The sequence below is a fragment of the Leucoraja erinacea genome, chromosome 8 (assembly GCF_028641065.1).
Source record: "Leucoraja erinacea ecotype New England chromosome 8, Leri_hhj_1, whole genome shotgun sequence".
NCBI lineage: Eukaryota > Metazoa > Chordata > Chondrichthyes > Rajiformes > Rajidae > Leucoraja > Leucoraja erinaceus.
The window spans coordinates 41,360,909-41,375,007 of NC_073384.1; the positions used below are offsets into that span (position 1 = coordinate 41,360,909).

The 14,099-nt window shown below is 43.6% G+C and overlaps 1 protein-coding gene across 2 annotated transcripts in view; it reads right to left on the reverse strand.

Annotated features, from left to right (window-relative positions):
- Nucleotides 1-14,099, reverse strand: part of LOC129699611 (regulator of G-protein signaling 7) — a 311,380-nt gene that overhangs the window by 207,163 nt on the left and 90,118 nt on the right. The window lies entirely within an intron of this gene.

Here is a 14,099-nt window from a genome sequence, read left to right on the forward strand (position 1 = left end):
GATCCCCTCTCAATCTTCTAAATTCTAGAGAGTATAAACCAAGTCTATCCAGTCTTTCTTCATAAGACAGTCCTGACATCCCAGGAATCAGTCTGGTGAACCGTCTCTGCACTCCCTCTATGGCAATAATGTCCTTCCTCAGATTTGGAGACCAAAACTGTACACAATACTCCAGGTGTGGTCTCACCAAGACCCTGTACAACTGCAGTAGAACCTCCCTGCTCCTATACTCAAATCCTTTTGCAATGAAAGCTAACATACCATTCGCTTTCTTTACTGCCTGCTGCACCTGCATGCCTACCTTCAATGACTGGTGTACCATGACACACAGGTCTCGCTGCATCTCCCCCTTTCCCAATCGGCCACCATTTAGATAATAGTCTGTTTTCCCGTTTTTGCCACCAAAATGGATAACCTCACATTTATCCACAATTTACTGCATCTGCCAAACATTTGCCCACTCACCCAGCCTATCCAAGTCACCTTGCAGTCTCCTAGCATCCTCCTCACAGCTAACACTGCCCCCCAGCTTAGTGTCATCCGCAAACTTGGAGATATTGCCTTCAATTCCCTCATCCAGATCATTAATATATATTGTAAATAGCTGGGGTCCCAGCACTGAGCCTTGCGGTACCCCACTAGTCACTGCCCGCCATTGTGAAAAGGACCCGTTTACTCCTACTCTTTGCTTCCTGTTTGCCAGCCAGTTCTCTATCCACATCAATACTGAACCCCCAATGCCTTGTGCTTTAAGTTTGTATACTAATCTCTTATGTGGGACCTTGTCGAAAGCCTTCTGGAAGTCCAGATACACCACATCCACTGGTTCTCCCCTATCCACGCTACTAGTTACATCCTCGAAAAATTCTATAAGATTCGTCAGACATGATTTACCTTTCGTAAATCCATGCTGACTTTGTCCAATGATTTCACCACTTTCCAAATGTGCTGCTATCCCATCTTTAATAACTGACTCTAGCAGTTTCCCCACTACCGATGTTAGACTAACTGGTCTGTAATTCCCCATTTTCTCTCTCCCTCCCTTCTTAAAAAGTGGGGTTACGTTTGCTACCCGCCAATCTTCAGGAACTACTCCAGAATCTAAAGAGTTTTGAAAGATTATTACTAATGCATCCACTATTTCTGGAGCTACTTCCTGGCCCTGGGGATTTATCGGCCTTTAATCCATTCAATTTACCCAACACCACTTCCCGGCTAACCTGGATTTCACTCAATTCCTCCAACTCCTTTGACCCGCGGGCCCCTGCTATTTCCGGCAAATTATTTATGTTTTCCTTAGTGAAGACGGAACCAAAGTAGTTATTCAATTGGTCCGCCACATCCTTGTTCCCCATGATCAACTCACCTGTTTCTGACTGCAAGGGACCTACATTTGTTTTAACTAATCTCTTTCTTTTCACACATCTATAAAAACTTTTGCAGTCAGTTTTTATGTTCCCTGCCAGTTTTCTTTCATAATCTATTTTTCCTTTCCTAATTAAGCCCTTTGTCCTCCTCTGCTGGTCTTTGAATTTCTCCCAGTCCTCCGGTATGCTGCTATTTCTGGCTAATTTGTACGCATCATCCTTCGCTTTGATACTATCCCTGATTTCCCTTGTTATCCACAGATGTACTACCTTCCCTGATTTATTCTTTTGCCAAACTGGGATGAACAATTTTTGTACTTCATCCATGCAGTCTTTAAATGTTCAATCCCGGCAAGTGCTGTCTGTATGGAGTATGTAAGTTCTCCCCATAAGTTTTCTTCGAGGCCTTCGGTCTCCTCCCACACTCCAAAGACGTACAGGTATGTAGGTTAATTGGCTTGGTGTAGGGGTAAATTCTCCCTAGTGCATGTAGGATAGTGTTAATGTGTGCGGGGATCACTGGTAGGCGCAGACTCGGTGGGCCAAAGGGTCTGTGGCCACGCTGTACCTCTAAACTAAACTAAGACATCAGATAGCCAGTGAGGCAGCAAATCTCTCAGTTCCAAATGGAGTTTTGCAATGGAGCCCAGTTCTCAAGACAAACCCTATCTCAAGCACAACCTACATCCAAGTGAAAGCAATCCTGCACAATCGTTTCAGTAGATCAATTAGATTTAATCACCAGTCCATTTCAGCAGATCATTATAACAAATCAATACAAGGTTTCAATGCATTTTTTATAATGTTATTTTCATTTTTGTTCAATGTGCCAATTTTGCAAGGACACTTTTTAAACAAAATTTATAATATTTGAAATAATATGTTAAGACAAGATAATATTTATTGAAACCTTATTTGTTAAAAAGGCACAAAGTGCTGGAGTAACGCAGGTCAGGCAGCATCTCTGGTGAACATGGATGGGTGACGTTTTGAGTTGGGAGCCTTCAAGGTTCATGACCTGAAACGTCACTTTTCAATGTTCTCCAGAGATGCTGCCTGACCCGTTGAGTTACTCCAGCATTGTGTCTTTTCTTTTTGTAAACCAGTATCTGCTGTTCTTTGTTTCTAATTCTTATCTGTTAAATGTCCTTTATTATGAAATTTCCCCAGCCAAACATAATTACCCACCACTTGCAAATATGTCAACTTAATTCCGAGTTAAAAAATGTCCCTATTCCTTGTGCTTTGAAAGATAATTCTTGTGCTTTGAAGGATAATTCCTACATGATCTCTGTAATCTGTTATTTTTCATTCTGTTTATTTGTAATGTCAGAACCGGTGCAATTTATTTTGACTGGTTTATTTTTCTTTGACAGCTCCATTTGTTCCGTGAGCTTTACCTCCATAAAGAACAGATGTTTTACAGTGCACAAAGAATTAAATTATATAACATATTTGGTGAAAAGAATTAGTTATAGTTTGTATTTAGCGTAAATAATTATTTGCTTAATTTGAGCTAAGAAAGCATTTGCCTCTGTTTTGGGAGAATTACTCTTCACTCTAAAGAAATCAACCCCAACTTCTGCAACCTAACTTAGCAGCCAGCATTGCTCATCAGCCTGTAGCTCGGTCTTATTCGAAGTCACAAGAGACTGCAGCTGCTATCCACCTCATTGGAGACCATCGGACTATCTTTAATCCAACTTTACGGGACTTTATCTAGCATTTTACTTCGGAGCCACGTGAGTGACTACGTGAAGAAGCCCGCCAGGACGCATGCGTGTCATATCGCTACACGCATTGCGAAACGTCAGACGCGGTGGAAGGATGTTCATCCGCGGCGGCAGTTTAAAAGCCGCTAATTGCAGGTAAGAGTTTACTCTGCGTTTTTTTTTTGTTTCTTTTTCCCAACTACAGGTGGGAAATGGACAGAGCAAAAAAGACAAGGGCTGCAACAAAGCTGGTGAGGGAGGACCGCGGAGTAGCGGGAAGCCAGCGAGAGCAGCTGATGGCACTTGGATCACCCGTAGTGGGATCAGCTGTGCCCGACGCCGCCGCCGGACCGGCCAAATCCACGCGGCCGGGCTGCAAGGCAAAATACAAATCCAACAAGGTCATGGACTCGGAGGAGTCTGACTTTGACACACCGAGACAGCGACCGAGAGCGCTGGACCCGGATGGAACGGTGCGTGGACCATTTGCTCCAACGTGACAGTCTCCAGGAGATGGAGTCGGGTCACTGTGGGGCCCTATGGTAAACCCACAGCAGTACCTTGTCAAGGGCTGCACAGTGTTTCCACCTCACAGGAGGGGAACACTGCGGGTCAGTTCTGGGCTGACCTAGAAGAGGGGTCCGCAGAAGAACACATAAGTGTGCATGGGGTGCAAGAAAAGGAGAACTTGCTGGACATGGTGGCCAATTTTATACAGCCGGAACAGACTGGGAAAAATCTGGAGCCAAAGCTTGCTGCCAGTATTGACTATATGTCACTGAACCAGTTACAAGAGCAGGCTGTACTGGACACCACAGGAAGACACCTGGCACCGGGCAATTGCATTTCCCTGAACATCCCAATCATCAACAACTGCATCTGGAAACACATCGGAACAGGGATCAGGAGCATGAATGTGAAATTACAAAAAGTGCTAAAATTGCTGATCGCAGGGATAACTGCATTTGCCCGTACGGTGGACGACAGAAATATGTCCCAGGATCAACAAGATGCGCTGGCACTACTGTGTAACACCCAGCATGAAATAAATAATATCAGGAAAAGTGCCATACAACCGACACTAAACCCAACATTTGCGGGACTGTGCAAACCTGGGGCCACGAAACCACCAATTCTCTTGTTCGGTGGAAACCTATCCAAGCAGGTAAAAGAGCTCGATGAAGAAGCCAAAACTTTGGGATTAATAAAAGGGACACTTACAAAAACACACTACAGCCAAAGACAGCATCCCTACGCACCCACCAGCAGAACTGGTGAAAGCTCGAAGGACCGGTATTATAAACATGAGTCTTTTTTTGGCCATGGCCCAGGACGGCCTTCTTGGAAGATGCAGGGAACCCCAAAGCCAACACCAACCAACCAGAGAAACCAGGCACCAGCACAACAACAGCGGAAGACCTACAAGAAGAAATAAACCTGCCACTGGTAACTATGGAGGTAGGTGGATCTGGTTCCCTAAAAGATCTGGAGAGCATGGGTGTTGGGGGGAGACTACACTGGTTTTTGAATGCATGGAGCATGCTAACTACCGATACTTACATTTTAAACAGTATCCAGGGTTATACAATAGAATTTATACACAAGTGCAGCCCTCCAGTTCAACATAGACCGAACCGAATGTTCTTACTCTCTGATAAAGAAAAATCAGAGGCACAAGCTGAACTGGAGCGGCTTTACATAAAAGGTGTAATTGAGACAACACAACACGAACCATTAGAATTCGTGTCCAATATTTTTTACCAAAACCAAAAAAGATGGTGGTTGTCGCATCATCATAGATCTGACAAAATTAAATACATTTGTACAATATATTCACTTCAAAATGAAACCTTGTTACTGCTAAACAATTAATTTCCAAAGGGTACCACGTGGCCAGCATCGATTTAAAAGATGCTTACTATTCAGTACCCATACGAGGTGACCACAGATGTTACTTAAAATTTAACTGGATGGGACAACCCTGACAATATAAAGCACTGTCAAATGGGCTACATCAGCCCCCAGGCTGTTCACAAAAATTCTAAAACCAGCCCTAGCGTTCCTACGGAAATGTAATCACATCGTTATGGCATATTTAGATGACATACTCATAGTGGGCAAAACTTTAGAATTAGCTATACTAACTGTAACAGCCACAAAACAGTTATTCGAAAAACTGGGATTTATAATCCATCCAGTTAAATCTAAACTAACACCGTCCACTACTATGGACTATTTGGGATTCACCATTGACTCAGTTCACATGACGGTGACTCTACCTAAGGGAAAGGCTAGAGATTTAATAGAGGCTTGCAACAGCCTCATTGACATCAGAAATCCATCCATCAGATTGGTAGCCAAAGTAATTAGTAAAATGGTGGCTGCCTTCCCAGCCACACAATTTGGACCTCTATATTACCAAAACTTACAGAGAGCAAAAATACAAGCTCTAAAAATTAATGCAGGTCACTTTGACAGACCTATGAGACTACCAATCCAAGCCAAAACAGAACTAAAATGGTGGATAGACAACCTCTGGTTTTGTTCCAACCCAATCATTGTTAGTAACCCTTCTATGGTACTACAAACCGATGCCAGTGCACTTGGCTGGGGAGCCACCAATACTATTACCAGCTGTGGAGGTAGATGGACAGCACAGGAGGCATCTTTCTTACTCACACTGGGCATAAACTACTTGGAAATGTTGGGTGCGTTCCATGGCCTTAAGTCATATTGTACTGGGTCATATCACCAGCATGTTAGATTACAAATAGACAATACCACCGTGGTAGCATACATCAACCACATGGGTGGTAACAAATCGATATCATGTGACAATCTCGCTAATTCAATTTGGCAATGGTGCATCCAAAGAGATATTTGGATATCAGCCACTTACCTACCAGGGAGACTAAATTTAGTGGCAGACACCAGGTCACGCAAATTTAATGAAAACACCGAATGGATGTTGAACAAAATGGTATTTGCTGATATTACAGCAAAATATGGTACACCAGATATCGATCTATTCGCATCCAGACTAAACAACCAGATACCTAACTATGTTTCATGGGAACCAGATCCTGGGGCAGCAGCAACAGATGCATTCTCGCTGCATTGGGGGAAATCGGTTAGCTATGCATTCCCTCCTTTCTGCCTCATCAGTCGGGTATTAAGGAAAATACAACAAGACTCTGCGTCTGGTATTTTGGTAGTACCCAATTGGCCTAGACAACCATGGTTCCCAGTGGTGCAAAACATGGTGTTAGAACCATGTATTAATATCCCACATAGACCAGACTTGTTACTACATCCCGTGACAGGGAATAGCCATCCATGCCATAAAAGCTTGAACCTGTTAATTTTTAGAGTTTAAAAATACCACTCCTACAACTGGGACTAACGGACCGAACGGCGATCATGATCTCGGCGGCCCAAAGATAATCAACGAAAAAACAATATCTGGTCTACATCAGGAAGTGGGAAATGTACTGTCAAAAGAACAACATCACCAACAGAAACATGAACATCCCATCTGTTCTGGAATATCTGGCAGGCCTCCACTATGATGAGGGGCTAAGCTACAGTGCCATCAACAGTGCCAGAAGTGCCTTACCTATGGCAAGGGACAGAGTGTTACACTGTAGGGACTCACCCTCTGGTAACAAAGCTCATGAGGGGAATATTTAATACAAATCCCCCAAAAACCAGGTACTCGCAAATTTGGGATGTAAGCATTGTCCTGAAAACGCTCAGGACCTGGTCTCCAGCATCAACTCTGTCCCTACACAGACTAACTTTGAAAACAGTCATGTTAATGGCACTGGTCACAGCACAGAGGGTTCAGTCACTGAATAAACTCAGACTGGACAACATGACCTCCTCACTGGACGATATTACGTTCCACATCTACAAACTGGTTAAGCAGAACAGACAGGGATCAGCAGGCCTCAATATACAATTCAGGTCATACCTTTCAGATGACCGTCTATGTATAGTTAGACACCTGTCATTATACATAGAGAAAACAAAAATCCTAAGAGGCAATGAGAAGGGACTGCTGATCAGCCATAAGCAACCTCACAAAAGAGTGACGGTGCAGACCATCTCGAGATGGCTGAAACAGGTACTGACACAGGCTGGGATGGATACTAACGTTTTAAAATCTCATTCCACCAGGGATGCATCTACATCGGCAGCAGTACAACTGGATGTGCCCATGGACCAAGTCCTTGAAGCAGGATGGTCAGGGGAAAGAACTTTCCAGTTATTTTACAATAAACCAGTGGTGAAAGCTGGAACATTTGCAGAAAAAAATTTAAATTCTGTAAATTAATCAAACCCATACAAGGAGTTATAATTTGTGTTAATAAATTTTATGATTTCAATGACAAATCATGTCCAAATTATGTTAACACTATTCTTCCCACATCCAAGGCAGATGTGATGCATGGACTCGTTTCCATGGCATGAAATCACAGAGCTTTAAAATCTTCACGTTGTCACTCACGTGACTCCGAAGTAAAATAGTAAGATTAAACGAGAACTTACCAGTTTGAAGTTTGATCTGTATCTTATGAGGAGTTACGATGAGAGATTACGTGCCCTCCGCTCCCACCCTTGATCATATACTTAACTGGTATCTCTTCTCTAATCTTACTATGTTTAAGTCATTACAGTTATCTGTGATTTCACACCGCTGCTTTGAAGAATGATACGCATGCGTCCTGGCGGGCTTCTTCACGTAATCCCTCATCGTAACTCCTCATAAAATACAGATCAAACTTCAAACTGGTAAGTTCTCATTTAATCTTACTACTAAACCTTATTCCCTTCATCATGTATCGGTACACTGTGTATGGCTCGATTGTAATCATGTATTGTCTTTCCACTGACTGGTTAACATGCAACAAATGCTTTTCACTGCACCTCGGTGCATGTGATGATAAATTAAACTGCGACTGGAATCTGAAGTAGGAAACAATCTGGTGGTGGAAGTCAGTGGCTCCAGCAGCATCTGTGGATAGAAATGGACAGTCGATGTGTTGGAAGGTACATAAAAATGCTGGAGAAACTCAGCGGGTGCAGCAGCATCTATGGAGTGAAGCAATCGATGCGTTGGGTCAGGAGCTTTCATCTGGACTACAAACACCAACTTTCCCTTTCCCTCCACAGATGCTGCTCGACAGACTGAGTTATTTTCCAGCAGATTATTTGTTGCTATCATTCTCAGGCCTTGACACTTGGTACAATCCCAGCAAATTTTGTTTTAACTCCAACTAATAATGAAAGGCAGGCAGAAAAAAAATCAAGGTCAAACATTTCACACATGAATCCCTGGCTGATGAATACTGAGGGGATGAACATCTGCAGCCAGGTTGATGCAGTGAACCATTTCACTCAGCCAAGCTCTCAGGGAGTTTACTTCATAGTCAGCTCCAGAATAACCTCTCCAAGCTAGGACAAGGTGAATTGTTGCAGAATGAATTACTGCTTCATACCAATTTTATCCCTGACGTTCATAGCCAGGTATGAAATCAAAAGAACATTATCTTTCTAACTATACAGCTAATAAATTACCAGTGCTACTTTATTTGTGTTCAACATTTTGAATAACTAATCTTTACTTGAGGATAGAGGAACAACGTTTTTAATTGAGAAAGCTGCAGATACTGGTTTATACAAAACTATAAGTGCTGGAGTAATTCAGTGGGCTGGGTAGCATCTATGGTGGACATATCCATTTTCTTCAGAGATGCTGCATGAGCCGCTGAGTTACTCCAGCAGTTTATATAACTTTTAACATTTATTATCCTTAAGGAGCTGTCCCACTTGGGCGACCTAAACTGCGAGTTTAGAAGAGTGTCTTCGACCTTCAAACTCGCAGCATGGTCGACACATGGTCCTAGGAGGTCCTATGAGTTCGCTAGAACTCTTCTTCATGCTTGAGGGAAGTTCCCGAATACTTGTGGCCTCAGCTAGGTCGCGGAAAATTTTTCAGCGAGTAAAATGTGGTCGGCATGGGTCTTTTTAACTTGTAGTGCAGTTGAGTGGGGTCGCTCCCCCCCACCGCGCACTCTAAAAGATTTACTGCATACTGTGGCAGCCTTTGAGGAAGGTAAAAAGGGGAGGGGGGGAGCGTGCGTGTGCGCGTGTGCATGTGTCTGTCAAAGCTCGCGGTTTCAACGCGGCCGGTCGATCCAGCTCAAGGCTTTCCAGGCGAGTGCTCTCAAGCTTCAAGGTCGAAGACACTCTTCTAGATTCGAGGATTATGTCGCCAGAGTGGGATAGCCCTTTTAGGATGTAAATGGTCACGCTGCATTTACAAACAGGAATTCTTTCCACCGAAAAGATGCCATCGGATCATTTTTTTCCAATGACTGTATAATCTGCAGGACAAAAGTTTTTTTAGTTTTCACTTAGAAACGTAGAAATATAGAATATAGGTACAGGAGTAGGCCATTCGAGCCAACACTGCCATTCAATATGATAACGGCTGATCTTCTGGAATCAGTACCCAGTTCCTGCTTTCTCCCCATATCCCTAGATTCTGTTAGCCCCAAGAGCTATATCCAACTATCTCTTGAATACATCCAGGGAATTGCCCTCCACAGATTCACGACTTTCTGGGTGAAAACGTTTTTCCTAATTTCAGTCCTAAATGGCCTATCTCTTGTTCTTCAACTGTGACCCCCCCGGTTCAGTTGTTAAGAATTACAGCATGGAAACAGGCCCTTTAGCTCACCAAATCCACACAACCAGCGAGCACCCATTCACATTAGTTCTATCCTACATACTAGGGAAATTTTACAGAAGCCAATTAACCAACAAATCTGCACGTCTTTAGAATGTGGGAGGAAACCGGAGCACCCGGAGAATACCCACGAGGTCACAGGAAGAACTTATAATATCTCCATACAGACAGTACCCGTACTCAGGATTCAACCAGAGCTGCGCCACTGAGCTGCCCTGTGAACAATAATAGACGAGTCTGAAAAAGGGTTTCAACTGGAAACGTCACCTATTCCCTCTCTCCAGTGATGCTGCCTGACCTGCTGAGTTACTCCTGCATTTTGTGTCTATCTTCAGCGTAATCCAGCATCTGCAGTTCCTATCTACACCCACTTTAAATCTACGTTCTCTGGTTCATTATTCCCTAGGCTGGGTAAAGAACTGTGCATTTACCCTATCTATTGCCCTCATAGTCTTGTACACCTCTACACATCATTCTCCTGTGCGCCAAGGGATAAAGTCCTAGCCTATCCAACTTTTCCCTGTAGTTCAGGCCCTCAAGTCCTGGCAACAACCTCTCAAATCTTCTCTGCACCCTTTTCCAGCCTGATAATAAAGATTTTCTACATGGTACTGATGGAGAATAAAGAAAATGGCTATTTCTACAATACGATAGAACTTTATTTATCCCAGGAGGGAAATTGAACTGCATAAAACACAACAAGATACATGAAACATGAAATTAAAGTGATGAGTGGAAAGTCCAGGATTAGGGCAGGGGAGTCGGTCTACCCCACGACAGAAATAAGCATTGTACTGTTTGATAGCCACAGGGAAGAAGGATCTCCTGTGGCATTTTGTCCTGCATCTTGGTTGGGCCAGTCTGGTGCTGAAGGTGCTCCACAGGTTGACCAGTGTGTCATGGAGGGAGTGAGCTGTACTGTCCAGGATGCTCCACAGTTTGAGGAGCATCCTCCCCTCCAAGACCACCTCACATTAATCCAACTCTGCCCCAAGGATGGAGCCAGCCTTCCTGATGAGTTTAGTAATCCTATTGTAATCCGTGGCCTTTGCCCATCTGCCCCAGCACACGACAGTGAAAAGATGGCACTGGCTACCACCGATTGGTAAAACATCTGCAGCATCATACTGCAGATGTTGAAGGAGCAGAGCCTTCACAAAAAGTGCAGCTGGCTATAATAGGGTTAATTCCATGAGCACATTAATTTTCCTTGTCAATTTACATCATTTTTATTTGAATTAAAAGAAATATTACACTACAGCTCAAGAATATTTTAGAAAGTTGGTGCTAAAATTGGAACTGGCATAAAAATAGTAATGAGAGGTTCTAAACTGTATCAGGTACTTTGGATCCGTCTTCACTATGGGGGACACAATCTTCCTGATATAGTAGTGGCCAGAGGATCTGGGGTGACGGAGGAACTGAAGGAAATCCGCATTAGGCAGGAAATGGTGTTGGGTAGATAGAAGGCTGATAAATCCCCAGGGCCTGATGGTCTGCATCCCAGGGTACTTAAGGAAATGGCTCTAGAAATCGTGGATGCATTGGTGATAATTTTCCAATGTTCTATAGACTCAGGATCAGTTCCTGTGGATTGGAGGGTAGCTAATGTTATCCCACTTTTTAAGAAAGGCGGGAGAGAGATAACAGGGAATTATAGACCAGTTAGCCTGACATCGGTGGTGGGGAAAATGCTGGAGATGAGATCAATTATAAAAGATGAAATAGCCGCACATTTGGATAGCAGTAACAGGATCGGTCCGAGTCAGCATGGATTTACGAAGGGGAAATCATGCTTGACTAATCTTCTGGAATTTTTTGAGGATGTAACTAGGAAAATGGACAAGGGAGAGCCAGTGGATGTAGTGTACCTGGACTTTCAGAAAGCATTTGATCAGGTCCCACATAGGAGAATAGTGGGCAAAATTAGGGCACATGGTATTTGGGGGTTGAGTGCTGACATGGATACATGGATAGAAAATTGGTTGGCAGACAGGAAACAAAGAGTAGGGATTAACGGTCCCTTTCAGAATGGCAGGCAATGACTGGTGGGATGCCACAAGGCTCGGTGCTGGGACCGCAGCTATTTACAATATGCATCAATGGTTTGGATGAAGGGATTCAAAGTAACATTAGCAAGTTTGCAGATGACACAAAGCTGGGTGGCAGTGTGAACTGTGAGGAGGATGCTATGATAATGCAGGGTTACTTGGGCAGGTTGGGGCAGTGGGCAGATGCATGGCAGATGAAGTTTAATGTGGATAAATGTGAGGTTATCCACTTTGGTACCAAAAACAGGAAGGCAGATTACTATCTAAATGGCGTCAAGTTGGGAAAAGGGGAAATACAACGGGATCTGGGGGTCCTTGTACATCAGTCTATGAAAGTAAGCATGCAGGTACAGCAGGCAGTGAAGAAAGCGAATGGCATGTTGGCCTTTATAACAAGAAGAGTCAAGTATAGGAGCAAAGAAGTCCTTCTGCAGTTGTACAGGGCCCTAGTGAGACCACATCTGGAGTATTGTGTGCAGTTTTGGTCCCCAAATTTGAGGAAGGACATTCTTGCTATTGAGGGAGTGCAGCATCCCTTTACAAGGTTAATTCCCGGGATGGCGGGACTGTCATATGCTGAGAGAATGGAGCGGCTGGGCTTGACAACTCTGGAGTTTAGAAGGAAGAGAGGGGATCTTATTGAAACATATAAGATTGTTAAGGGTTTGGACACGTTAGAGGCAGGAAACATGTTCCCGATGTTGGGGGAATCCAGAACCAGGGGCCACAGTTTAAGAATAAGAGGTAAGCCATTTAGAACGGAGACGAGGAAACATTTTTTCACTTGAGAGTTGTGAGTCTGTGGAATTATCTATCTCTGAGGCCAGTGGAGGCAGGTTGTCTGGATGCTTTCAAGAGAGAGCAAGATAGGGCTCTTAAAGATAACGGAGTCAGGGGATATGGGGAGAAGGCAGGAACGGGGTACTGATTGGGGATGATCAGCCATGATCACATTGAATGGCGGTGCTGACTCGAAGGGCCTACTCCTGCACCTATTGTCTATTGTCTATAAAACTGGCTGATCAATGACACTCTGGAAAAGATTTGGCCATGTAGCAACTGGGTGAGGAAAGAAATGTTGCCTTCTCCATATCACTCACATTACAAAAATGAAATCAAATTAAAGTTTATCACACAAAGGATGGTGGTTATTTGAAACAGGCAGCCAGAGAAGGCGAGAGAGGGTGATACAATTACAATGTTCAAAAGCCAATTAGACAGCTACTTAGAAAGAAAAGCATAAAGTGATACACGCTTAATTTGAGTAAATGGGATTAGTTAAGGCAGGCATCACAGTCGGCATGGATGAGGTGGGCAAAAACAGCCGATTTGTGCTGCATAGGATTCTACGAAATGTGTCAAAATGACAATACAGCAACTAGTAATCTTAAATATAAAACAATATAGCAGCATGTTGGACTGCCATCCCAATGTCTGTTCCACTTAATTTAAAAAAAACAATAACAACTATTCAATATCAGTTGTCTGTTTCAATCCTTCTCCCTGAACCAATAAAACAGTTGCCTGAAAGTGAGCAGAGTTGGGCTTTAGACTTTAGAGATACAGTGGAGAAACAGGCCCTTCGACCCACCAAGTTTGCACTGACCAGCGATCACCCTGCACACGAACACTATCCTATACATTAGGAAATGTTTTACAAGTTTACCGAGACCAATTAACCTACAAACCTATACATCTTTGGAGTGTGAGAGGAAACTGGAGCACCTGGAGAAACCCACGAGGTCACTGGGAGAATGTACCAACTCCATACAGATAGCAACCGTGGTCAGGATCAAACCTGGGTCTCTAGTGCTGTGAAGAAGCAACTCTCCCGCTGTACCATTGTGCCACCTCATTTACCATTATGCAACAGTGCCGTTACAGGAGCATCCCTATGGCAACCCATTACAGGTCCTGCATGTAGTTGACTGGCCACTTTGATTATCACACCAGATGCTAAGAGTCCAGAAAATATTTTTAAATGGTAATCTCATTCTGAAGCAAACATTTGGGTGAATGAATTGCAAATATTTAAAAAACCTGTGAATGTCTAAAACTGGAACAAGATAAAAATAAATACGTAAGCAAGTCACTCTGTAAAATCTCGGGACAGAATAAAGAAGAGGAATCACCGGGGTAACTCCCACGCGGTCACGAGAACGTACACACTCCGTACAGACAGCACCCGTAGACGGGATCGAACCCGGGTCTCAGG